Below are 24,982 nucleotides of genomic sequence, written 5' to 3'. Positions count from 1 at the left end.
ATGGAAGATGTGGATTGGCTGAAGCACATCCACTCATGCCAAGGTTCTTAATTAGGCGCATGGTTTTAAAAGTGAACTTTTTCTTCTAATCAGAAATAATTGTTGATGATCATGAAAATGTTTTTACCAGATAATCACTGCATACAGATGTATATTATTGAAAAGAAAGTCAGAGAACTTGTAATTATTTATTTATATGCATCCCCATTATAAGGATAAGATGGCCTCTTAATCATCTGAAGAGAGATTTAGTGGAAGTTGAAAAATCCCTCATCAAAATTAATATCCCTAGTAATGGTCTATGAAAGAGTTTTTTTTTAATTGAAACTTTGCAAGCTGTAAAGGAGAGAAGTACAAGTAATTCTGGGTGAAACATATAAAATAATGAACTAACCTAAAAGCAGATGAGATATTCTATTCAGCTGTACCGAATTCCTAAACAAGAGACTAGGTGACACGTGACACTTTTCGGGAGGTCTTGCAGGTCAGGAGGTCCCACCCTCCCTGCTAGGGGACCCAGTGTGTAGATAGCCCTGCTGCCTCCCCCTGCCCGAGCCCCTGCTGATGCATCCAGAATGCAGGAGCAATCGTAAAAATGGAAATGGAGCAAAAAGCGGGGGACACTCCCTTCCCGCCAGGTAAGCTCAGGAGCTGTCAGTGGTGCCGCTATGAAGGTCTGACTGACAGAGGAAGGCTTGTGACGGGAGAGAAAACCCAGGCAGAAAAGCTGGGAGGAAAAAAAAAAAAAAAAAAGTAGCAGTACAGGCAGAGCACTGCTAGCTCCTGGGTGTCTGTGTCTGGGCCTTTCCGGAGGCCCTGCAGAACGTCCACTTATGTTTCATGAAAAGAGCCCACGTGATGATAGCAAAGACACGCTCCCCCACATTTGTCTAACTATCTCTAATTAGCTTCTGTGACTCACCACCATGCTTTAGTGTGCCAGAGAATGAACTGGAAACAGGACTTACGGGACACCAGGTAATCATTTAATCTTGGGAACCCTCAGTTCTTTCATTGCTGAAATTGGAATAAAGTAATTATGCATATTTACATCCACACCAATATTAGTAATTGAAAATTAATAATGATTGTGGTAAATGCTACTAGAGATCCTCAACAATCAAACAAAAACTTTTTTTAGTATAAAAGTGACATCCTTGGGGTGCCTGGGTGGCTCAGTGGGTTAAGCCTCTGCCTTTGGCTCAGGTCATGATCTCAGGATCTTTCGATTGAGCCCTGCATCGGGCTCTCTGCACAGTGGGGAGCCTGCTCCCCCCCCAACTTGTGATCTCTGTCTGTCGAATAAAGAAAGAAAAATCTTTAAAAAAAAAAAAAAAGTGACATCCTTTATGTGATTCAAAGCTGCCACTGTTCAGAAGCAAATTGTTTATCCATTCCTCATGAAAAGTAGCTGTTTTAGTCACTTTTGATATGTGGCTTAATGGGATCTGAAGAGTAGTATATTTCAAACAATTACAGATTACCTTTGTGAGATATTAACTTGTTCAATGGGCAGAACATCAACTCCACTAGTATTCTACTTTATGATAAAAATCAGTTAATTTGCACATCTTTCTGTAAAAGATACCCTTAAAATGTGACTTATTTTTATTGGCGTACTTATAACTGCATAATTTTTTAAATTACATATAAATTATATGTAGTATGCATATTTTATATATACACACACACACCTGAACACAATTTTTCCAGGAGTATGACTGCCTCTTCTGCTTACCAGTCTTACTGCCTTGGACACGTTACTTAACCTATGCAATCTCTTCATCAATCTATTTCCTCTGTCCCGAGAAGGAAAAATCATATCACTTCTTGGAAGAAGCATTAAATAAAATAGTCTATGAAAGTACTTTGTAATCAGCAAAGGACTATACAAAATAAAGTGCTGGTATTTCCAATTAATTGTGTGTGAAATTCATAATCTGAGGAATGAACTATGAATGAGAAGCATATTTCTGCTTGCCTGTCCTTTCTCTGCAAGAGTTGAAATAGCTGCTCGAGGAAAAAATGTTCAGTCTTTCTTTGTAAATTGGTGGCAGTTCTTCATTAGAAGATCTTTTCAAGAAAAAAATTCAGAGTCTTTCCATCTTCCATGTGTGGAACATCTGTGCTAAAACCATTCCGAGCACACTTCTTTGAAGCACAGACGGCCTAGAGGAACTACTCTGATTTTGGCTTCACTTAAATGCCTGAACTTCTATTAGTGAAAGAAAAGATTTTCTAGTAAGAGCTCAGTTGGGAAGGAGACCGGCCTCCAACCAGTTTAATCACTCAGAGGCCAAAGTGGCCCGGATTTTGTTTTGAGAGCACCAGGCAATGGAAATCTCCCCATGAACTTGCAGCTTACACAAACAGCTGGTTTGGGATGCTACTGACCCTGGGTGCAATCACTGTAGTAATTAGATTTAATTTTCCTAATCCAGCAGTGCCTGGTTCCCTCATCTCTACATCTTCCATGTAGAAAACCATTACTCTCAATAATACTCTGGCATGCTTAAGATTTTTACAGCTACTATTAGAAATTACTTTTCTGTAACTGTAAATATAGCTATGCCAACTGCTATGCGTACCAAAGAGTTCAATTTGAAGGGTGTCCTACTTGAGGAACTTTCCTGAAAGATCTCGAACCCGTTGGGCAGACCTGGACTGGACCCAACCCTCTTATGCACGGCTTTTGTATCCTTGTATTAAGTCATTTAGAAAGATGGAATCAGCCGGAAGTCATGGGCAAGCCTGAGAGATCGGGTTTGGAGCGTTTCTGCAAGCCCGGGGAAGCACGGCTTCATGCTACCCCATCCTGGGGTTTACCCACTGGACAGAGTAACAGAGATCACAGAACTATGTAAAAACCTGCCTTCCTGGTAGGATGGAAGCAAAGTCACGTCTGAATGTGTGTCTGCTGGCGCCTGGAGAACGCCTGTTTGTGTTGTGTAGAAAAGCCACCGGGACTGTCCTCTCCGGAGCCCCGGCTGGTTTTTGTACGTGCGTGTCTTGCGAGCTGCAGCACGGAGCTGGCCGGCTGCGAGCGCCACGAGGTACTATGTCCCTGGGAATTGTAATTGCTCGGTCGGGGGAAAAAAAAAGAGAGAGAGAGAACATCCGACTGTTGGTGGATCATAGCACAAGGTGCATTTTGACAGCATAAAGGAGGAAACAGATGGAGTCACCCAAGTTCTGAGTATGTTTTAACCCCCAAAAATAAGAAAGGAAAGGAAAGGAGAGCCTGGGGCTGAAGGAGTGTTACCGGGAGCGAATCGCTCAGGACTTCAAACACAGGGAGTCATTCTGTCAAGGGGAGGGGGCAGGCGGGGGCAGGCGCCGGGCCTCGCTAACAAAGTCCTCCTCTCTTTGCTCCCTCCCACTTCATTCACTTGCAAATCAGTGTGTGCCCACAAGAGCCAGCTCTCCCCAGCCCGTAACCTTCCCATCCCGAGAGCTGCAGTTCCAGCCGCCGCGGCGAGAACGCCGGAGCCCGCAACCGCGGAAGAAGCGGAGGCAGGAGCAGCCTGGGCGGGTCACAGGGTCTCCCCGGGCGCAGAAAGGAGAGCAGAGGTGGGTTCGGTCTCTGCTGGCGTTGGTGGTGGCTGTGCATGCCTTTTTTTTTTTTCAATTCTGTAGCGTCGATGGAAGCCAATCAGAGAAAGAGCCCTCTCCGCCCGGCGGGTGCCGCACGCCGGAGTTGGGAGGGATGCTCAGCCTGCGAGCCCGGGTCGGGGCAGGCGCGCGGGTCCGGCTGCGCGGGTGGCGCTGCTGCCGCTGCCCAGAACTGGCGCCGGCTCCCGGGGAGCCCGGGCGCTGCTCCGCCGCTTGCTGGTAAGACCCATCCGCCGCGGGGCTGGGTGGGAGCTTAAGTAACGGGCCGCGGGGAAGAACTCGCTGCCTTTCTCTGTGCGGGCAGAGGCTGCCAGGGGAGCTCCGGCATTTGCAAAGTTGGCTGGTCAATTATCAAGGGTGCTGGTGCGTGCAGGACCCGCGGAGCCGTTTGGGGCTTGATTTGTTTCCACCTGACCACCTCACAAGGGTCTGTGCGGGGGCTGATTTGGCTGAGTTACATATCTTGCCTTTGGGGGTAAAGCAGAAAATCAGGGAGCTTGAGAACTCCTGAATACTGTCAATAAGGAAAACTTAAGCTAAATACATGATTTGGCTCAGAGAAGGAGCCAAAGAAAACTGTTAGGTTGCACGTTCGGGGAAATGCCTGCCGGCTCGGGAAAGAAATGCTTGGGTTGCAAGGAAAGTCCAACACTGGACTCCGAAAATGGAGCACACTGTCCAGGGAAAAGTCATGTGGAAGACACAGCTCGCCGGTGCTCTTCCACGGCTAGCCAGGCACACATCTGGGGGATAACGCGTCCCCCAGACTGGCTGGAGAGCAGACCAAGTGTGCCTGGTTGTAGGTGTCCGATGCAGGAAAAGTGGAGCCCCCCAGTGCGTTCATCCCAGAATTTAGTAAGAGGGGACGTTGCTGTGCTGCGTACTGCAGCAGTCGCAGAGCTGGGATTACTTCTCCAGTAGTTAGATATTCTTCTGCCAAGAGTTATCGGAGATCTCGAGATGGTGGATGCTGGAGAGGTCAGAATGGTGCTGAGAAGTGTTTTCACTGCTGCAATAAAATCCATATTTTATGGGGAGTTATATGCAGGTCGTTGTTGGTGCAAAGGGCTGTTCACCTGAGTTAACTACTGAGAAAATTCGAGTACCAAGAAGTTTAATAATCTGGAAAGCCACACATTTCTCTCTCTCTTTTTTTCCTTCTTTTTGGTAAAGCCATCTTAATTATAATATTCACATTATAGAAGTCTAGCACCCCGTGTCTCCACCAATCTTCACTTTCACTTACTAAAGCACATAATGTGGGAAAGAGATTTTTCCTTCAAGAATATCGCTAGAGTGCCTGGTGTGTACACGTATGGCTGCTCGGGAGGGGTGCACACACAAAATATGCTTTCTGATCGTTTATTATCCAGAGGAACAATAAAGTCTTCTCTGTGTCGGAAGAGGAACAGAGATATACCTAGAAAATGTACAACTCTTCTAAGAACGAATAACAAATACGCTTATACAAATGGTAGCCAAGGAGTGCTTATCTCCTTTCTTTCTTGCTGACACCTTTACCTGAAAAGGAAAACCTTTACGATTCTACTTTAGGAGGAAAAAAAATTTCTTCCAGTGTGGCTTGAGTGTCATCCTTTGTGTAATAGCACTTGCATGGCTGTGTGTTTGCTATTTTAGAGATCCGGAAAATAAGTTGTAGGAAGAAAGGGAATATGATCAAGCAGATGTCTTCATTATGTCAAAAGGAAGAGGGCAAAGTTTATGCCAGAGGCCAGATTTTCAATGCGGAGCTCAGAAACTTAAAAGAAATCCAACAATTCACTGGAAAATACAATTGCACAGGATTGTAATCTCACCTCCTTTTGTTCTTTGGTATGTTCTAATTAAAAAGGTACTGGGGAGAAATAAAAGGCATATCTTTTTCTATTTTGATGGCTCATGGCATACTTTGGAAGCAGGGGAAGTAACCAATTTCTTCAGAAAAACATGAGAGGCAGCAGCACATTTTCCAAAGAAAATGGCAACGGTTTAGTTCTACTGTACTTGTCTAAAATTATCTTTTACTGCCATTATAAGTGACAGACTGGATTCCCTATAGGGACTTTTAGTCCCTTTATTATCTGGCTTTTACACCAATTTATTGCCATTACATTTCTTAATGCTAACTTTGCAAAGATAATGTATAGAAACAAAATCATTTTCTACCAAGTTGCCTACTATCAGAGAACGTGCACCTCACCTCCTCCACCCACCACTTCCATCAGCTTTGCAAGTAAAAACTCACTTTAAGGCACTCTTGATTTTTTTTTTTTTTTTATGAAAAAAGTCTATCTTGCAAAATGCTGCTCTGAGAAACTTGAAACAGTAAAAATTTCTAAAAAGCACAACTACAGTTCCAGGACATCCAAAGACACTTCCGTGTGGCAATATATCAATGAGCTGGAACAAGTTCTGAATATCAAAATTAAAGCTAACTGAGCGAGAGTCCCACATAGGGATGTTAAAAAGAAATAAAATGTGACAAATATTCTGAATAAAACCGTATCTCTTCCTAAGAAAGTGAAACGTGTGGTCCCCCCTTCTGGCCCTTACTTGCTTTGCAGTCATGAATGCCAACTTACTAAAGCTGCATCCTTTGAACTACGGAAACTTTTTTTTAGTTGGAAGGGACCTCTAGTGGGTCACGCCATGCATTTCTCCCTGTGGTTCAGTTGCATCATGGATGTTGTTAGCTAAGGTAATACGTGGATAACAGCTTTTTCTTCACACTTCATAGATGTTCATATAACTTCAAAGATGAGTTAAGGTCCTCCAAGTACCAGCTTGACATTTCTGCCAGGTTAAAATCATTACTTTTGCTCTCATGTGTACAGTTCCTCTAATTTAAGGAACTCAGGAGTATTTGCACAGTTTTCTCAGTATTTAGACTTTTGGTAACTTTTCTATGATTCCAGATGAAATCATTAGCCAATTAATAAAGAATTCACCACCATCACCATAAGATTTTCCTTAGTTCTGACCTTGCCAAGACTGTAGTTCCTTCTCTCAAATTTATCCAATTATAAGAATGCCATTATAGTTGTAACTCAAAAAGTTCCATGCAAAGAACCTCTCTGCACTAAAGCAATACTTGCTGGGAAAAAATGTAATTAGCCTTTCAGGGATCCATAAACATTCGCAAGCATATTGAAGTAAAGCCTTCTAAACTGAAGAAACCCTCCCTTCAAATAAGCATATATTAAAAGTCCAAATGTTGTTTGGATGCCTGTGGCACCCTTATTCTGTGAGGTGTTTTTATTTCTCTCTTTGATATATCTCAACAGATTTTTAGGTAACCTACTCCTTCAAAAAAAACTCTGCCTGGGACTTAAAGTAAGTTCTCTAGGGGTGAATCAGCCTCTTCTGCTGACAGTCTGCAGGTTTCAACTTCCAATTTAAAAATCTCTTCTAAAGTTTGAAATGTGTTCCAAATGAGATAACATCCGGCAGAAGCCATTGCCTCGCACTGCTTGCTTAGTCACGCCAGCCCATTCTTTGGGGTTGATCAGAATTAGGGTCTCGCTTATAAAAATAACGAACAGTGACTCAGTCTGAATTGCATTTTTTAATAGTGTTGCAGCCTAGCTAGTGTCTACTGAGCTCACCTTATTTGCTTCACAAAAAGGTGAAAATGTAGATAATCAAACCTTCTCTGGTAAAATTTTTTTCTGAATAATAATTCTAAATACAAAGCCTCAAGAACATCATGCTAATAGGGAAGCTGCTGAAAGAAAAAAAGTAAAACTTACTTTAAAACACACATGCACACACAGAGAGAGAGAGAGAGAGAGAGAACAAGCACCAAGTTGTGACACAGTTCCAATAAAAGAGAAAAAATACAGAAATGTAGGGCTTGGGTTGCTTTTCTTTCTCTTTATTCCTTTATTTCTCTTTTTGTTCTCCAATGGGATTTTTAATTTTACCTTCAAGATAGATGAGATTGAGGCACTTTCCTGGATCTCAACAGTAATATTTTTATTTGAGCTTTCTTTTTATGAAGAATAACTGGCCTACATTTTAAAAGTCCTATTCCTAAGGAATGCTCCCTTTTTCAAAGCAGTCATATGAGAAACTTCAGGTTCTCCCTAATTAACTGGAGAGCCAAGTGTATATGCTCTTCGCAACCCCATCACTCACCAAGTAGGAGGATAAGGGGAAACTTCATGCAAATAACCATTCAAAAAAGCTGGTGTGCCTTCACTGCTACAAAAGTAAAAAGGATTAAAGCTCTTTAAGCCAAAATGGTTGGGTCAGAGGGGACCAGAAACAGCAGGGATCTAGTTGTTCAAGACTGTATTATCCAGGAAATTTTTAAGTCCTCCAACACAGAATACCCACTGAAGAAAGAACGCTGTGAGCAAAGGTGCCTACGTGTCAACTAGACGCACACACAGAGGGCGCTGTGTCCCCCAGCCCCCGATTCCACATTATTTTACCTTGTTTCATCCATTCGATATATTTATGCTAACACTGTTGGGTACTTATTTCCTCTACTAATCAGATCATCTTGCTGAGACTTATAAGAGGAAGAGTTACTATTAAATGTTACTATTAAATTTGATGTGCAGTATAAGTGGGCAGCAAGTGTCCCAAGCTGCTTCTACCATACCCAGAGCTGTCTTGGGGAAGAGAGCATCTTATGAAGATGGGCAGTATAAAGCTCGCCACCACCGGGTATGATCTGTCTTCATAGTTCATCCCTTGAAAGAACGGTGTGGTTTTTTTCTTCCTATAATTTCCTAAATTGGCAGATCTACCCAAAAGTTATTTAGGAGACCTAATGTGTAATAGGAATAGAAAACAGCAAGCAGAAAATAAATTGAAGAGGTGCACAAGTGAAATGAAAAGAGATGAGGAAGTGAATTTTTACCTAAAAAGGAAACATAATAGAAAGAGAATCAGAATTGCTGATTTCACACAGTGTGCATTTTCCACTTCATAAATACTGCTACTATTAAATAGAACTTTATAAACACATCATTAGCATGTTTATAAACACCATACTTCTCTATCATGGAATGCAAATTTGAAAATTATCCTTGAAAAAAAAAAAAAAATCACCACCTAGAGGAAATGATCCTGCATGGATCATAAAATAACCAAAGTAGGTTTTTTAAAAAAGTGATCTGAAGTCCAGAAAAATCAAAGAAAGGTTTTCTTAGTGCTTTGAAGAATATTGACTCTTTTCCCTTTATTGTCCTACAAGCTAAGTAGATTTTACACTAACACTGTTGGGTGCTTATTTCCTCTATTAATCAAATGACCTGATTAAATAGATCACTGTATAATCTTCTGGCACCTGCAAACCAAAGTATATAATAGTGACACACACCAAATATAAGTCACCCATTTGGATTCTATACATGGTATAGCATGATGGAAGACTAACTAGCAAGACAGTCCACCCCAGCCCAGACTGCCTGTTAAAAAGTATGTCATACACACACACACACACACACACACACACACACACACGTATATGACAGCCAGGATAAAAAATTCTGATGGTTAGGTTCAGAATTTTTATACATTTGAAAAATAATAATAATTATACAGTAAGTGATAATAAATCTTTAATGAGCTTTTCTACATGTTACATGGTATTGTAAGCATTTTACATGTATTCTGTAAAATAATAATTATACACTAAGTCAAAAGGAAAATGCTACAGCTATATCCCTTTTATTTAGCCCTTTTTTGGTTTGAATTTCCAGGGAATTCCTGCTTGAGCTAAGCACTTAATGAGTGTGCTGTTTACCAACACCTGTGATATCTTAGAATTTAAAGTGTGACATTCCAAAAAAAACACAGCAGAAGAGGACATGGAGTGACTTGGTTATTTTGGACACAGCAATGCAGATTTTAAGGCTCAGGAAAATCTAGGTTATTCATTTTTGAGAAACTACTTGCAAGCATGCCATTACACTTTATAATTGTAGTAAAGAGTACTGTGTGAGCCATTTGAGCATAATGGTACTTTTTATAAGAGAATAGATGATCTTCTCTTGCCTTCAGAGGTAGCCTCATGTTGCAGGAGTATTTGAGGAAAGTAACTAAAAATGACAACCATTCATTTCATTGACAGGGCAGCCTACCTGCACAGTACCCTCTGAGGATACGAGTCCTTTCTCACTGCATTTGATATATTCACTCTGTACACAGCCTTTAGGACTGTGGGCAGAGTTGAGTAAGGTCATATTTCTTTCCCCTCATCTGATGAGTAAAAATAATTATTTCCTTCTATTTATGACCACAATTTTGTTATTTCATTACCATCACAGTTCAATATTTATTCTGAATGATTTCTTTGCCTAGTAAAATTTCACACCAAAAAGAAAAAAAAAAAAAAAGGAAGGGACGCCTGGGGGGCACAGGTGGTAAGGCACCCAGCTCATGGTTTTGGCTCAGGTCGTGACCTCAGGGTTGTGAGATCGAGACCCCTCTGTCCAGGTCCATGCTCAGCACAGAGTCTGCTGGAGATTTTCTTTCCCTCTCCCTCTGCCCCTCCCGCTTGTGCTCTCTCCCGCCATCTCTGTTCTAAAATAAATAAATAAAACTTAAAAAAAAAAAAAAAGTTAGAGTGGAGCAGAAGACATCCTATTAACAATATAGTAGTAGTATATATGGTTGACATTTGATGAGCCATTCTCCATTCTTTCTATTGCCAATACTCAGAAAGTCATGTAGTTAATCCAGTTTTCATGGACAGCATGATAATTACAAATAAAATAAGACAATGTGAGACATAGACAGGAGCTTAGATATGGCTTTACCCAACACCCATCATTTACATTTGAGATACTTGATGACAGAGGTTACTGAGTTGTCTCTCTCTCTTTTCTAACTTCTAGTTGTTAGGCAATATTGCTTTTTATCATCGCCACTTAATTATGGCAATAAAAATTAAAAAGGAACTTTAACTCTATAATATTATTATTTATGAGAATGCTGTGAAGGAGGTGACATGGGAACTTTTGGGGAAAATAAGGATTTAGACTTCTTTAGAAATTTCATGTGTTCATACCCTTTTGTAAAGCTCTTATTGTAAAGAAATATTAAAATTTTCCTTCAAAATTTTGACCATTTGGGGGCATATTATAAAATTTAGATTTTTATTTCATTTTTAATGGCTTGACCATTATTTTGAGTGAGCTTTATCTAAGTCAGTGATTTTCCAGACTACCCAAAGTGTCAATCTTTGGGAAAAAAAAAAAAAAAAAAACTAGTTTACTGGTCAGTGATCAGATATGAAAAATTACGACAACCTATTGTGTTTTTTATAAATCTCAAATTTATTTAATTTAAGTACCCAGTGACCTTCCTACTTCTTTGGAGTTAAACTGTCAATTCTCATGAAAGTGTATGGATAGATTATGTTGTGGTTTTTTTTCCCCTTAGCAAAATTAAAATCTGGTGAGAAACCCAATGTCAACTCTACCCCCTTAAAAAAAAAGAAAGAAACTGGGGCGCCTGGGTGGCTCAGTGGGTTGAGCCGCTGCCTTCGGCTCAGGTCATGATCTCAGGGTCCTGGGATCGAGTCCCGCATCGGGCTCTCTGCTCGGCAGCAAGCCTGCTTCCCTCTCTCTCTCTCTCTGCCTGCCTGTCTGCTTGTGATCTCTGTCAAAAAAAAAAAAAAAAAAAAAAAAAAAGAAAGAAACTGTTAATGTTCCATGAAATCCAAAAGTCTGAGGATCACTGGGTTAGATAATGAATAACATCATGTTGAAAAATGATTGACCTACTTCTCTTCCTCATTTGGGTGAATAAAAAGTAAAGGGGAATTATAATGATATTTAAAAGCCAAATAGACAGCCAAAAAGACAAACTAAATAAAAGTCATTCAATCAAAAGGTATCCTTGGATCCCTTAATTAAACCTTATAGAGATTAATACTAATGTTTGCAATACTAATATAGTCTTTGACTCTATTAACAAGTCCTCCAAAACTGCTTTGCAGAGCTCATGGTCAGACTGTGTCATCAACAATGAATTTGCCTACTGGATTACATAGTGGATTATTCAGTGGAAAACAAAATGTTTTAAATTCATATCTAATATGATAACTTAAAACTAGCCCAATTTAACCATTCACATTATAAAAGAGGCATCTCTTTTTTTACATAAAAGTGAACTTTACATAATTGTGGACAAACACAAATTTTCTAAGGTCCTACACTATATTTTAAGGTTTGCATTTTTACTTCAAAAAGCAATTGGCTTCTAGCTTATAGTGTAGATTTCACTCATGAAAATGAGCTTATCATATTTTTAGCTACAAAGCTTAAACCTCTTTTGCAGGATTAAAAAAAAGAGTTTCATTAATCTACTATCATCCATTTTATAAAATGTTTGAAACTGCTCAATTTCACATTCAACTAAAATATTCTAAGCTCTCCTTAGCAACAGGTTCTAATTTAACACAGATCTAAATGGTGTGGTCAAACTAAGTAATCACCAATGCAAAAATGATAAAATCCACCAAGACTGGAATATGACTGCTGAATCCTAATTTGAATGAAGTCAAACTACTCTATCTCCCAACAGTTATTCTCATATTAAACTACTTGTTTAAAAGTATCTAGTTGGGATTTTGTCCATTATTTCATAAAGAATTAATTCTATGGGGTGCCTGGGTGGCTCAGTTGGTTAAGTGATTGCCTTCCGCTCAGGTCATGATCCTGGAATCCTGAGATTGAGCCCTGCATCAGGCTTCTTGCTCAGTGGGGAGCCTGCTTCTCCCTCTGACCCTCCCCTCCCAAGCTCTCTCTCTCTCTCGCTCACTCTCTCTCAAATAAATCAATGAAATCTTTTAAAAAATTCATTCTATGATGGAGGCCTTATGATAAAGTTCAGTGCCACAGTTTCACTCTCTTCCTGACTCATATCTGCCTCTTTATAAAAAACAAAACAAAAAAAAACAAACTTGGGCAGATCCTAATTAAGACAGCAGAATCAAGGGGTCAATTACTGATCAATGTCAGCAACAGGAAGTGACCCCAAGCCTCCAGATCCAGAAGGTACTAACTCTGGTTAGTGCAGTAAGTTTTGCATTCAGAGAAAGTATATTTACCTGCAGGTCAACTACCTTTGTAGTATACAGGCATGCCAAATACAGATTTCATATTTAAAAATTCTGTCTCATGATACCTGTTTTTCTTCCTCAAGCTTGCTTTTAATTCTCAGATGCCACATTCCAAAATATCTTTCCAAACAGCACCATGGTGTGTTTTTCTTAAAAGCTCTCCCCACTGAATTTAAATGTGTGTGTACTTTGTGTTCTTAAAAAAAAAAAAAAAAAAAAAAAAAAAACAATGGAATTAAATTAAAGACCACAGCAGAGGGAAGGACACCGCAAGATGTCTGGTGATCCTGTGAATAACTGCTTTGTCTCCAAACAGAACACTAAATGGCACTGTTACTTTATTTAAGATATGAAGGTGAAAGCTACATAACAGTAAAATGCTCTCAAGCTACAGAGTTTAATGTGATGTCATGAAAGATTTTTATAGAGTGGACAGAAAGGGGAGAAATCATTGAAACCCTCTGCTGGATTAATTGGGCTCTGAAGAACAAGAAGTTTGCTTTGCACCCTGAATGTTCTGAACATTTATAGAGCATATGCTTGCTTCCCAATTTGTCTCTAAATTAAAATGGATTTTTAAAAGGCTTTTTTTTTCTCTCTATATGACAATCTTTTCATCATGGCTGGTTAGAGAAACTAATCACAGAAAACAAGAGTCAAACTTGCTGTGCTTTGTAATTGAGAAACACACACTAATATCCATAATGTTATTAAGGAAGACTTGAAAGCAAGGAATGAAATTCAGGCTGTCTATTAAACTCAACAATCCAGAGAAGCAGCCATGAGGCTCCAACTGCTCAAAAGATACTGTGCCTGTCAAATATTTTCCAATTTAACTTTTACCTGATTGACAAGTACTCCTAAAAACAATGCCAAGACTTTTAGAAAATTCCTTACTTGATTCCCTACACAGCAAAAGCCCACCTGATCCACATATAAGATGCCTACAGAATAGATAAATCCAGGTTCAGGAGATAGGAGAGGTGGTTTTAAAATATCACTTCTCCATTCCCAGATAGTAGTTTTAAGATGAAAGCATCACTAGCCAATATAAGCACATAGGGAGGGTTCGATAAATGCTTCCTGGGCAGAATTCTCATACAAGGGGCCAGAGTCTCTTAAATAAATATTTTCCCAATATATTTCCTTTCCAAACTCATTCACACCAGTGGAAAAATATAACTTTTCTATTCCACGCTAATCATTTTAACAATTCTGACCCCTATACAAGGAGCCAATTTCAACGGAAACCCTATCCATGGTGCCCCAAGAGCTAGAGGGACTAACATGTAAATAGAACTGCCCAGCTTCAAAATCGGGCCACCAGACCTCTTCTTCCCTCAGGCAGACTTTTTATTAAACTCACTATGAAACAGTGTTGCCTGGAGCCTGATTAACAATTTATGCCTTCCTAAGCAGATTAGCAAGAAGTCTGTCATTTTGATTTTTTAATTCTTAATTTCTGTTTGGAAACAGGAAGTTCCTCTGAGTTTATACTTTCAATATATTTTAAGAATTCAAGCATAAACTAAACATTGTTCTTCTGAGGTTTTTTCTTTCTTTTACAGTTTTAGCTTCCACGCATGTTACTATATGTTTTCTATGATAAATAATGTTTTCTGTGATAAATAAAAGCAATTGCTTTTTTGCTAAGTGAGTGACTTTCTTCACCTCTCATTCAAATAATCCTATATGTTCTTTTAAAAATATCGTGAAATAAGAAAATAAGAAAGATGACTGGGAAAACTGAGTGAGGAAACAATAGAGAGCACTTACAATGTTCCAGGTACGGTTCTAAGTGTCTTACAGGAATGATCTGATGTAAATTCTGTCAATCCTCCTGATTTTAAAGACCAGAAAACAGAGCGGTTAAGCAACTTGCCCAAGGTCACACAGCTAGTATAGTTGACCCTTGAATAACACAAAGGTTAGGAACACCATCCCCCATAGAGTTGAAAATCTGTGTATAACTTTTGAGTCCCCTGAAACTAAACTACTAAAAGCCTACTATTGACCTACTAATAACATAGTTGATTATTACATATTTTTGTTATATGTATTGTATACTGTATTCTTACAATAAAGTAAGCTAGAGAAAAGCATATTAAGAAAATTATAAGAAAAAGAAAATACATTCACAGTGCTATACACTATTTATCAAAAAAAAAAAAAAATCCACAAATAAGTGGGCCCACACAGTTCAAACACATGTCATTCAATGGTCAGCTGTACTTCTCAAGAGCTAAAGTTAAATCCAGTTTTTATGGTTAATCCTCTTAACTACCGAACTTTTGCACCTTTTATGCTTATTATGTACATATGTATATACATGTATGTCTACTCAAATAGATGAAGACAGATACAGATAGGTAGGTAGACAGATTCAACTGTATGCATCTCAAATCCAAAAATAATGTCAAAAGTGTGGGGACATACAAGGTAGACATTGTAACATGTAACATGTACACCTGTCTGAGGATTCAGAAATATAACTAGAGAGAAAACAAGAAAACACATCTTTCCTTTTCATTCCTCAGTGAATATATCAGGATATTTCCATAGCAATTAATAATCAATTAATGATAGCGCAAAACAGCAGATATCATCAGCTCCAGGAAAGCCTTCCAGTTTTGGGCCTGGCTCTTCACTTTAATTTGAGTCAGTCTTACAATCACTTCATGCTGGTCCCAAAGGGAACCCAGCAAGAGTATTTGGGATGTTCAGATTCATCATCCATTAATTTATTCATTCTGTAATATTTACTGAAGGCCTCCTGTGTCCAAGGCAAGAAGGAGAGACAGTGGATGACAAGACAAACATGCACTAGAAATTCAGGGGAAATAGATCCTTTCTTCATACTCTATACCAGATAAATCCTATATGGACTAAAGTTACATCTTATATGAACATAGAAATTGGCCTTTAAAGTTACATTATGATTTGTAGGGTCTCTATTCATTTTTTAGGTTTGTTTTTTGACCTTTCACCCCAACTCAGAAACAACCACATGTCCAAAACCACTCATACAAAAAGCTTACCGGAGTTTTATTCTTGATAGTATGCCTCAGACTACGTGCATGGTGTTTCTTCCACCAATCGCCACAATTTCACCAATGAGTTTGCTGTACAGCATAAAGCCTTACCTAATATATTGACCAGCAGAGATACATTCAGCAAGAAATCACTTTACACAATAAGACTAGCTGAAATTAAGGTTCGGGCGATAGAATGTCAATTCAACTCAATAAGCATTTAATGAACACTTCTGCGTAAGGCATTGTGTTGAGCACCATGGGTAACACCATGCTTTGATGTCAGGCGGGTTCCAATATGTAATGAATATTAAATATGATGGCTCAAAATTGCCATCTTAGAAACTTACTTAATGAACAGATAGGTGTTCTGTCAGGAATGAGTCTTTTATTCATAAAGCAGATTAAGATCTCCCTTTGCTAAGTGGTTGTACTGCTATCCAGCCGGTGTGCACAGCAACAGCTGTCCTGACTGCTTACCCCTGGCAGCCCCACTCATCTTCACCTGGCCAAATCTTACTGGCTCTTCAGGAAAAAGGGCAAGAGTCTATTTCCCAAGAAGCTTTCTCTAACCTTCACTCACCTGTCCTGCTTTCAGCTCTGATTTCTCACAGCATGCTTCTGTAATAGCCCTTACTTAGCCTCAACGCAACTGTAAACACATCTTTCCGAAGATCTCTGCGTGGTCACCTAGGTCTCACCTATAAGCAACAGCTGTGCGCATCTGGAGAACTAGGCTTCTCGGTCTTGCTTTTACCACTAAGGCCTAGTGCTCTTTTTGACGTATGGCAAGAACACATTATTCTAGACTACATTTATGTGTTTTTATATTATTCCTGTTCGATGTTCGTTTTCTTTGCTTATAATCAGATTTCCTTTGGACACGTTGTGGGAATACACTTAATCAAGAAAGTCAGTGCCAGCCTTCCAGAGTGTCCACACCAAAAGGGCACACCCAATGGAAGGATGATATCCCTAGGACCACCTTGGTGACTTTGGCTGAATATCTGAAACAGCTACAGACCCTGTAACTGGTGGGTCTCCTAATACAACACTTGAGTTTTTTTTAATTTGGGATGTCTCCTTATCTAAAAGTTGACATTTGTTTGGTCACTGTGCACCAAGGCATAGAATTGTTTACAATTTTTATTTATGTGTTCCAGTTGAAAATGTTGGCTGTATATTTTCCCTCTTTTGTGTAGGCTAGTCTGATAAACCTTGATTATCTTTGGGCGTATAATCCATTCTCAGTAGTACATCAAACTCAATCTACAGAACAATCTGTGGAACATTCTTGTGTACACGTTTCATGAGCAAAATAATTCTTCCCTTAAATTCTACCCTGGAAATATGTCTTGACATTCTATAAGGAAGTTTAATACAAGATTCTACATACCTTGTTATAACCTTGAACATGACTGTACAAAAGAGATTGAATTAAATTCAACTGATTATGTAGTCCTGCTTCATTCCTTAAGTGGCAGTCAATGCATGGAACAGAATCTTCGTGAATATTTCTTGGCAATGAAATATGCACTCAGCCCAGCTCTGAGCAGGCCAAATGTTTTGTAAAGTTGTGAGCTGAAGTGGGAGAGGTTTGGATGATGTTCTTTATACTTCCCCTTTTATTGTGATATCCATCAGCCTTAAGTCAAAGGTGCATAGAGAATTTTAAATTTACTAGTCAATACAATAGTTTGTTTTATGTAAGTGGATTTTCTAGACTGGAATAGGTATGGCGGTATATCCCATCCAATTTTTCTATTACATCTCACCACTACGGGACACTGTAACTTCTGAGGAAAAGAAGTAGAAACTGAGGGTTCAGAAAATTAGAACAGTGGCTCCCAAGATTCTTCTCTGCCTCTCAACCATTCTCTTGAGTAATACTTTCCACTCAGTAACATCACACATTAACACAAGTAATCTAAACTGCTTAGGGGTAGTCCTCTCCCTCACTCACATCCCCAACTTGAGAATGGTTAAGCAGAGAATTAAAGGATTTTCAGGAGTGATTAAGCTAGTGGGGGTAAAGGAGAAGCCAATAAGTAAGCCTATTAACAGAGGAAAGGCGATCAGAAAAGCAAGATATAGTAATTCATGTTCAGCATCCTAAAGATCTGATTACCTCGTATTCTTTCTCACTACGTGTTTTCAGCCTGTGTTAGGATGCTTTGGGTTATCCCATTTCAAACTGCATTAAGAAATAAATAAAATTATATTTTATATGACAAACAGTCCATAGGAAAGCACGCTCACACACATAAGTGGTGTGATCAGAAACTCGGGATCTTTCTGTCTCTCCAGGCCCCTACCTTGGGCATCAAAATCACTCAACCAGTGATTTCTCTCAGACTTTAACATGGTTACCAGTGACAAGTGGGGCCACATACTTCCTTATTCTTGGTAGCAGAAGACAGAAAAACCTCTCTCACAATCAAGAATTAAGGGCAATGCCCTTCAGTCTGATAGTCTGATTAAGCCAGTTTAGGTCACGCAACCACTCTTAATACATTATTAATTGCTTGGAAATCCCATGTGCTAATGGGCTTTTTAGACTAAAGATTCATTCTTGGGATCAGCTTCCCTTGATTCAAGTACTGTATTATATAAGTGAGGGTTTCAATGGGATTCAGTTTCATAAAGTACAGCTTTAGAGGTAATAAATAAGTACAAAACCCACCTATTCCATCAAGAAAGGGTTACCTGCAAAGCAGCAATTAGAGCAATACTTAAGCCATCTGAATGACCTCTATTCCTATCTCATTTTACTCTGCACGTGAAGCAGGTTTTGGTGTATTTGTTTTGGGAATAGACTGACTAGAAATTCATCACTGTCCAAAAAAAAAAATCATCTTTTTCATCTAGCCATTTGAAGCTTAAGTAGTGGGAAGAAAAATATAATTTCATTGTGTTCCCATAGTCTCATTTTGGAAATAATCTAAGGAGATTCAAAGGACACCATGCCATGTGAGTACTTTCCCTTGTTCTCAGGGGCTTGGCTTGGACTTTAACTTTTCTAGCACGTTCTGAAGTGTTTTCTAAAGCAATATTTTTGCCTTTAGCACTGTCCTAACCACTGGAGCTTTAAGAGAACTTTAAAAAGTGTTGTTTAAAAATAGCATCACAAAACAATTTTCTTTTCTCTTTATAGCTAAAAATAACCTGAATCTTTCCTTAAGAACCTTTTTTTAAGGTTTTATTTGAAAGGCAAATAAGCTGAAATGCAGATGTTTATCTAAATCCAACTCAAAACAGTAAGAAATAATTATAAAACATAAAATTAAAACCCAACAGAGTTATGCCCCTGTTGTCTGGGTAATTTTAGGCAAAAGTAAGATTTTGAGATTATTTTTTTTCTACAAATGCATTAATGTGGATGTGATGTATGCCACACAACAGGATGTTCCTAAAACATCCTGTAATAAAGTCTAAGGTCTAAAATGTTATACTTTTTTCCTAATCTTATTTGTATTCCCTTAGAGTTGACCTTGCCACAGTGTGAGTTCACCTAACTGCAAATGTTTAACTGTAACAAAGAAGCCTCACTCTCTCTTTTTTTTCCCCCTTAGAAATTGGGGGCAGAACTAAGGAACCAAGACCATAAAAGCTTTGTATTTAATTAGGACATGAGTATGCACAAAATTTTAAGGAAATGGGGCATCTTTATCATTGAACTCCTACTTTTGCATGATAAAGGGAGTCCCAGGTTGACTTTGTTGGGGGCAGATGGCTCTGTTGGACATTTCTCTTAGTGCAGTTTCCTCCAATAAAATGAGGATAATGGTAGTCTCAACTTCATAAAGGAGTTGTGAGAAGTTACCAAGATAATGCTGAAAAGAACTTTAGCAGAGTGCCCAGTGTGTAGAAAGCACCCCGGCATATGTTAGGTGTTTCTGTACATTGTAGCTGTTACAATTGCTGTTATCATTATTTCTTCCAAACTTTCAATCCAATGAAGTTTGGGGGTATTTTTAACATGCTGCAAGCTATTTTTTTTTTTTTTAATTTCACTGATTGGAATGAAGCACATTTTTTATGTCACAAATGTAATGTGCCACTGGGGGCAATATGCCCATAATTCTCACTGAACCGTGTTTTGGCTGACACAGTGAATGTGCCAAATGTGGCTTAAATTCAGAATTTCCTCAGAGCATCTTCAGCATTGTTCCCCAGAAAATCTGCAACCTGAGCTGGGTTCCTCATTTGGGCTTGCAAAGGTGTGAACTAACTGTGGCCAAAATGAAGTAAAAAATGATAGATGCGAATTCTCTGGAACACTTTGTGGGTCCTGGCCAGTAGCTATTCCTCTAACCTGGTTGCCAGCCTGCCCCTGTCCACGTGGGACTGACTAGAGCAAAGCAAGGGCGCACGCATGAATGCACGGACGCCGGCTTGTGCACGTGCACGTACGCACGCACGCGCACGCACAAACGCGGGCACAGACACACCAGCTCCACCACCGAAACCACCACAAACACAATGGTGACAAGGAGGTTCCAGTTCCAGACGGCGGCCTAATAAGTGGGTCCTAAACTCGCCTCCTCCCACAAACACAGCGAATGTACCGCTGGCTATGGCGCAGCTTCCTCAGAAGACACCTTACAAACCGGCCGAGTGACCCGACCGGGGCTGGCCACGTGGCAGCCGGCAGCGCGGCCCAGCCACACTGTCCCCAAGCCCTATCCCCGGCGCAGCCAACAGGGCACTCGGGACGCAACTCAAAACGAGGAGCCTCCCATGGATCACCCCAGCTCTTAAGCCCTGCATCTGAGAGAGGAGCCACCAGCCCCCAGTCCTTTAGCTTGGACGACATTGGGGTTCGCGACCCCAAATGGCCGAGGCTGAGATGCGAGAAAGCGCCCCTCAGAAAGGACTCCCACGCTCAGACTTACCCGCCGCAGGGCCGACGGGAAGCAGCCGATGCAGGGGCGCCGGGTCTGCGGCGGAAGGGACCGGCTCCTCAGCTTGTCCTGGAGCTGCACCCGGAGGAGCAGGCATCTGCTCAGACGGACCCGGGGTCTCTTGGAGTCCTCCACAAGCGGTAACTGGTGGGCGCCGTCTCAAAGCCCCCTCTGCTGCCTCGAGCGTGGGCGCCATCTTCACGCCCTCCTTCTGCCCCGCTCCTGGGCTCCTAGGGCTCCCGGAAGGAAGTTTTTACACACCCTGCTGCCCTGGTGTTGGTGGCCGCCACCCTTGATTTCCTGGCCCTGATGGCCCCGCGGGCTTGAGTTCCTGGGACTCCCCACTCAGGAGAGAGAGTTCTTGGCGAGCCGCCACCCCCACGGCGCTGCATAGACCTCCACGTGGAGCACACATCCGGTCTTGCCGTAAAAAAGGCCTGTGTGCATGGCCCGGATTCTGGCCCGAGGCGGGCGGCGGTGGCAGGCTAAGGTTTGGCACAGAGCTGGGGGCCTAGGACCTGCTCTGGGGGACCCTAGGCGGGCCCCGCCGTCTTCGCGCTGCTGACTGCCCTGCTTGGGCGCGCTGTGGGCCGCAGCGGCGCTTGTAAGCTCATCCGCAACCTGGGTTTTTGCACCTGGCCCTGGTGCCTGATGGGACTTAGGCTTCCAGCCCCACTGGACGGTATACATTTGCATGAACCTTTTTCACAGAAAGTTACTTTTATGTGTATAAATATAATGAGGTAACTACAAAAATTTGCAAAGTTGCTTTGTGTCATGATAAGGTTAAATCTGCTCAGAACAAAATTATTAGGCTTACAGAAAAATATTAATTTCAAATTTTAATTCATATCCATAATTTTTGCAAGGCATTTGTGATCAGTATAAGATGTTCCAGCATAGAAAACTATATTACATTAAAATATGTGGGAGAAGTTGAATGGAAATGAATTCAAGAAGAAGAATGGTATTAAAATTCTATTAAAATGATCTTATTCACGTATTTTTTAATGAGACATTGTGGCTATTGAATTGCTACTGTATTAAGACTCCACTGGAATCTTTTTTAAGCAATTTGATCGTTTGTTTTAATGGTAAAATTTACAATTGGCCAGAAATTGCATTATTTTTAACAACTTAGAGCACAATATTTTAGCTATTAATGGAAGAAATACATAAATTTTTCAGTATTGTTTTCATTCACATGCAAACAGAAAGTCTGAGGTACCCTTTGGTAGACCATGGAAGACTAATGTGTATGTACTCCACCACCCATGGTAGCAGCTTAGCTGACATGCTTTTGCTCTGAGGTTCTGGTTCATCCCTAAATTCATCAGTTGGGACACCTCAGTAGCCAACATTAGAATTCCCAGAAATGTAGTCCAGGTAACTCTGCACCAAGCCCAGGCCAATTCCTTTGCAGTCATTTCCCTAACATGAGTGCGGAAAACAGGAGACCCACAGGTCTCTCCTGGCATATTTCTAGTTGTGAATCTCCTGAAAATATATCACTCAAAAATAAGAATAGATACACAGAGAGCCAGATGAGTCTAATTCTGTTTCTCTAACTCTATAATGATACGGTTTTACTAAGAGTACACTCGATTTACATTACTAAACACAATACTTAAAATTCTAGTTTTCAACTTGTGAATTCAAATTTAAAAGATTTTACATTTTTTTCCCTAAAAATGAGTGGCTCCATGTAGTGTATTCACATTTGGGGGACTGCAGCAGAGAGCACTCGGGTACCATTTCACATCTCCTCAGCCTCTTCTGTCTCTCACTCAGCCACTGCCATGATGACCAGTTCTTCACAGGTTCCAACCCACTTCCTGCAGGTGCAACCTGGCGGTGCTTTGTGCCAGTCCCGTGCCAGGCACACCCTGCCTTCGACCCTAGGGCTTCTCTGTTGATGGCACAGAGTGAGCAACCTCAGGAACCTGTTTCATGCTAAAACCATATATAATCTGGAAATGTTGGCAACTTGTCCCATGAGGTGAAACTTTAACACGAGGGGGTAGGAGCCTATGGATGAGTGTTTCTGCCTTTCTTTCCCAGGGGAGATGGTCCAGAGATGCATTTCGTAGAGTTTCTAGGATGATCTCATGAAGTGGTAGCCAACTTGATAACACTTTCTCGTACTGGTTCTCCTTACTTTGCTGCCTCAAAATTCTCTCTGGGAAAACACTCCCCAATAAGGTATTTGCATATGAAAAATAAATGAGGGAGATAAGTTACAATTCTAAAAATCAGTGCTACCAGTTGGTCAGAGCTATTTCTCTGGCCCAGGTATGTGCTCCTGAGCACCTCCCTTTGCTATTCCCAACTCGTATTCTTCTGATACTCATTCATATTCACTCATTCGTGTTCTCATTCTTATTTTCAGCAAGTACTGATTGCTTGCTTACTATATGCTAATTACAGCAGATACAATGATGAACATAATTCCTCTTTCCTTTGCTGAGAACTTTGTCACAAAAAGGACTGATAGGGTGCACTTTGAATGCTTCTTCCTGAAGTCTAAAAACAGATGCAAGCCACTTCACTGGCTGGACAACGGATGGTGGGAAAGGTCATTAGAATGCAAACAGTGAAAGCACAGAATGAAGGCTGCAACATACCACTGGAAAATCTCCCAAGCAGCACAGGTCACAGACACTCAGAGGTGGGACAGATTCCGTGAATGAAAAAGAAAAATTTGAGACCACATCTCAGGGCCACACAGAAGGGAATAGCTATTGACGTCCCCATTCTGTGTGGAGCTTAAGCAGAAAACAGAGGTGCTGCTTAGCTCTTAGCTCTTGGATGAAGGGCCCCAGAGAGTGGGTGGTGGGTTGGGGGGTAAAGGGAAAACAGCAGGCTGTGAAGTGAAAGCCCAGCCTGCACAGTAAGCTCTGCTTCAACAGACTGACGCTGAATGTGATTGTTTGCCTTTTTAACAGCCTCTAAAAGTCTCTTTTTAAAGCCTTTTCGGAAGCAGTTTCCTCTTTTCCTGTTGTACTATCGGTTGGCAGATGCCTCTGGGAAGGGGGAATCTGCTTTCCAAAAGGCTCTTAAAGAATGTTGGTTAAAAATTACTTTTAAAGCTATCTGCTGGAGAGCACCTTGCCCTCTTCCTCTTGCCTGCCCCAGTACCTTTCATTTTCCCCAGCCCTCGCTGATGTGCCTGTCACTCCGTCCAAAACCTCCCTCTTTCTCTGACACTTGTGCTGACATAACATACCATCCTGGCCGGCGACTGCCAGCTCTCATTGGAAAATGATTGCTAAACGTTTCTGGGTTCTGGAACAGCACGAGGCGGGAGGGCCCATCTTTAATGGACCATGGCTTACCAGAGGGTGTGTTGAGGACCAGAAAGGTGCACAGAAGGCATCTGTGTCTTAAAAAATAAATAAATAACAGGAGGCATGTAAAAAACCATATGCACTGGTACACTGGACGATGATGATTTGAGAAAGAGGTCATGGGGGCCTGTCAAACAACTAAACCATTCTGTTTTCAATGTTTTTCAGGATTAAATTCTGCAGGGCATTTTCATACATCCTAAGGGGAACAAAATATCATCCATATATTTTTAAAAGGCATTAATTAAGTTTAGCTCTGACACCCAAGAGTAATGGTCCCTGACCTGAGCCCTGACCTCCAACTAGGGATTTCGGATGAGGCTAATGGTTGTGGCACAATCAGATCTGTGTCACATATCAAATATAGGTCAAAGGAGGAATGCTCCCTGCGGAAAACAAAAATAACCTTTCTAAGACACCATTTCATATTAGCATAGACCCATATGCTCAGGATCAGAAAGAAACTATGTTGTATCTGAAAGAAATCACGGTGGAAGAAAATCACATTTGAAGCTAAAGCGTTTGGCAATGGAACTACATTTCTGTAATCCTTTATTTACTGATTGCAGATAAATCTTGACCTGAAATTAATGAAAAATGTGAGCATGGCCTAGGAAAGCTTTGGGAACTCCTGCGAACTGCCAACTTTAGAGGATTTTGTACTATGACTTTCCTCTCGCTAGTTTCAGAATGTCTAGCTTCAAAGTTTGAAATTTGGGGGCACTCGGGTGGCTCAGTCTGTTAAGCGTCAGACACTTGATCTCAACTCAGGTCACGATCTCAGGGTTGTGAGTTCATGCCCTGTACTGGGCTCCACACTGGGCATGGAGCCTATTTTAAAAAAATTAAAAGTTTGAAATTTTAATGTAAAAAGCATTATAATTCATATTAACTAATTCATGAAATCTAATAGAAATGAATCAAGTCACACATATGTATTATTAGATTTAATTGTTTTTAATCTAGTTGCTACAATTGAAATTATAGTCCCACTGCTGAAGTGAT

General features: G+C 40.6%; 1 protein-coding gene across 2 annotated transcripts in view; it reads left to right on the top strand.

Annotated features, from left to right (window-relative positions):
* Positions 1 to 3,397: 3,397 nt before the first annotated feature.
* Positions 3,398 to 24,982, top strand: part of CDH6 (cadherin 6) — a 125,210-nt gene continuing 103,625 nt past the window's right edge. The window contains exon 1 of one of the 2 annotated variants that reach the window (XM_046000245.1): positions 3,398 to 3,570. The gene's annotated coding sequence lies outside the window, so the exon portion shown is untranslated. Of the gene's footprint in view, positions 3,571 to 3,721; positions 3,832 to 24,982 lie in introns of those variants that run through there. The other variant, XM_046000246.1, reaches the window with a different exon arrangement.

This window comes from Meles meles, chromosome 3, assembly GCF_922984935.1.
Source record: "Meles meles chromosome 3, mMelMel3.1 paternal haplotype, whole genome shotgun sequence".
NCBI lineage: Eukaryota > Metazoa > Chordata > Mammalia > Carnivora > Mustelidae > Meles > Meles meles.
The sequence above is the reverse complement of the archived record's forward strand: the minus strand, read 5'-3'. Positions and strand labels throughout refer to the sequence as shown.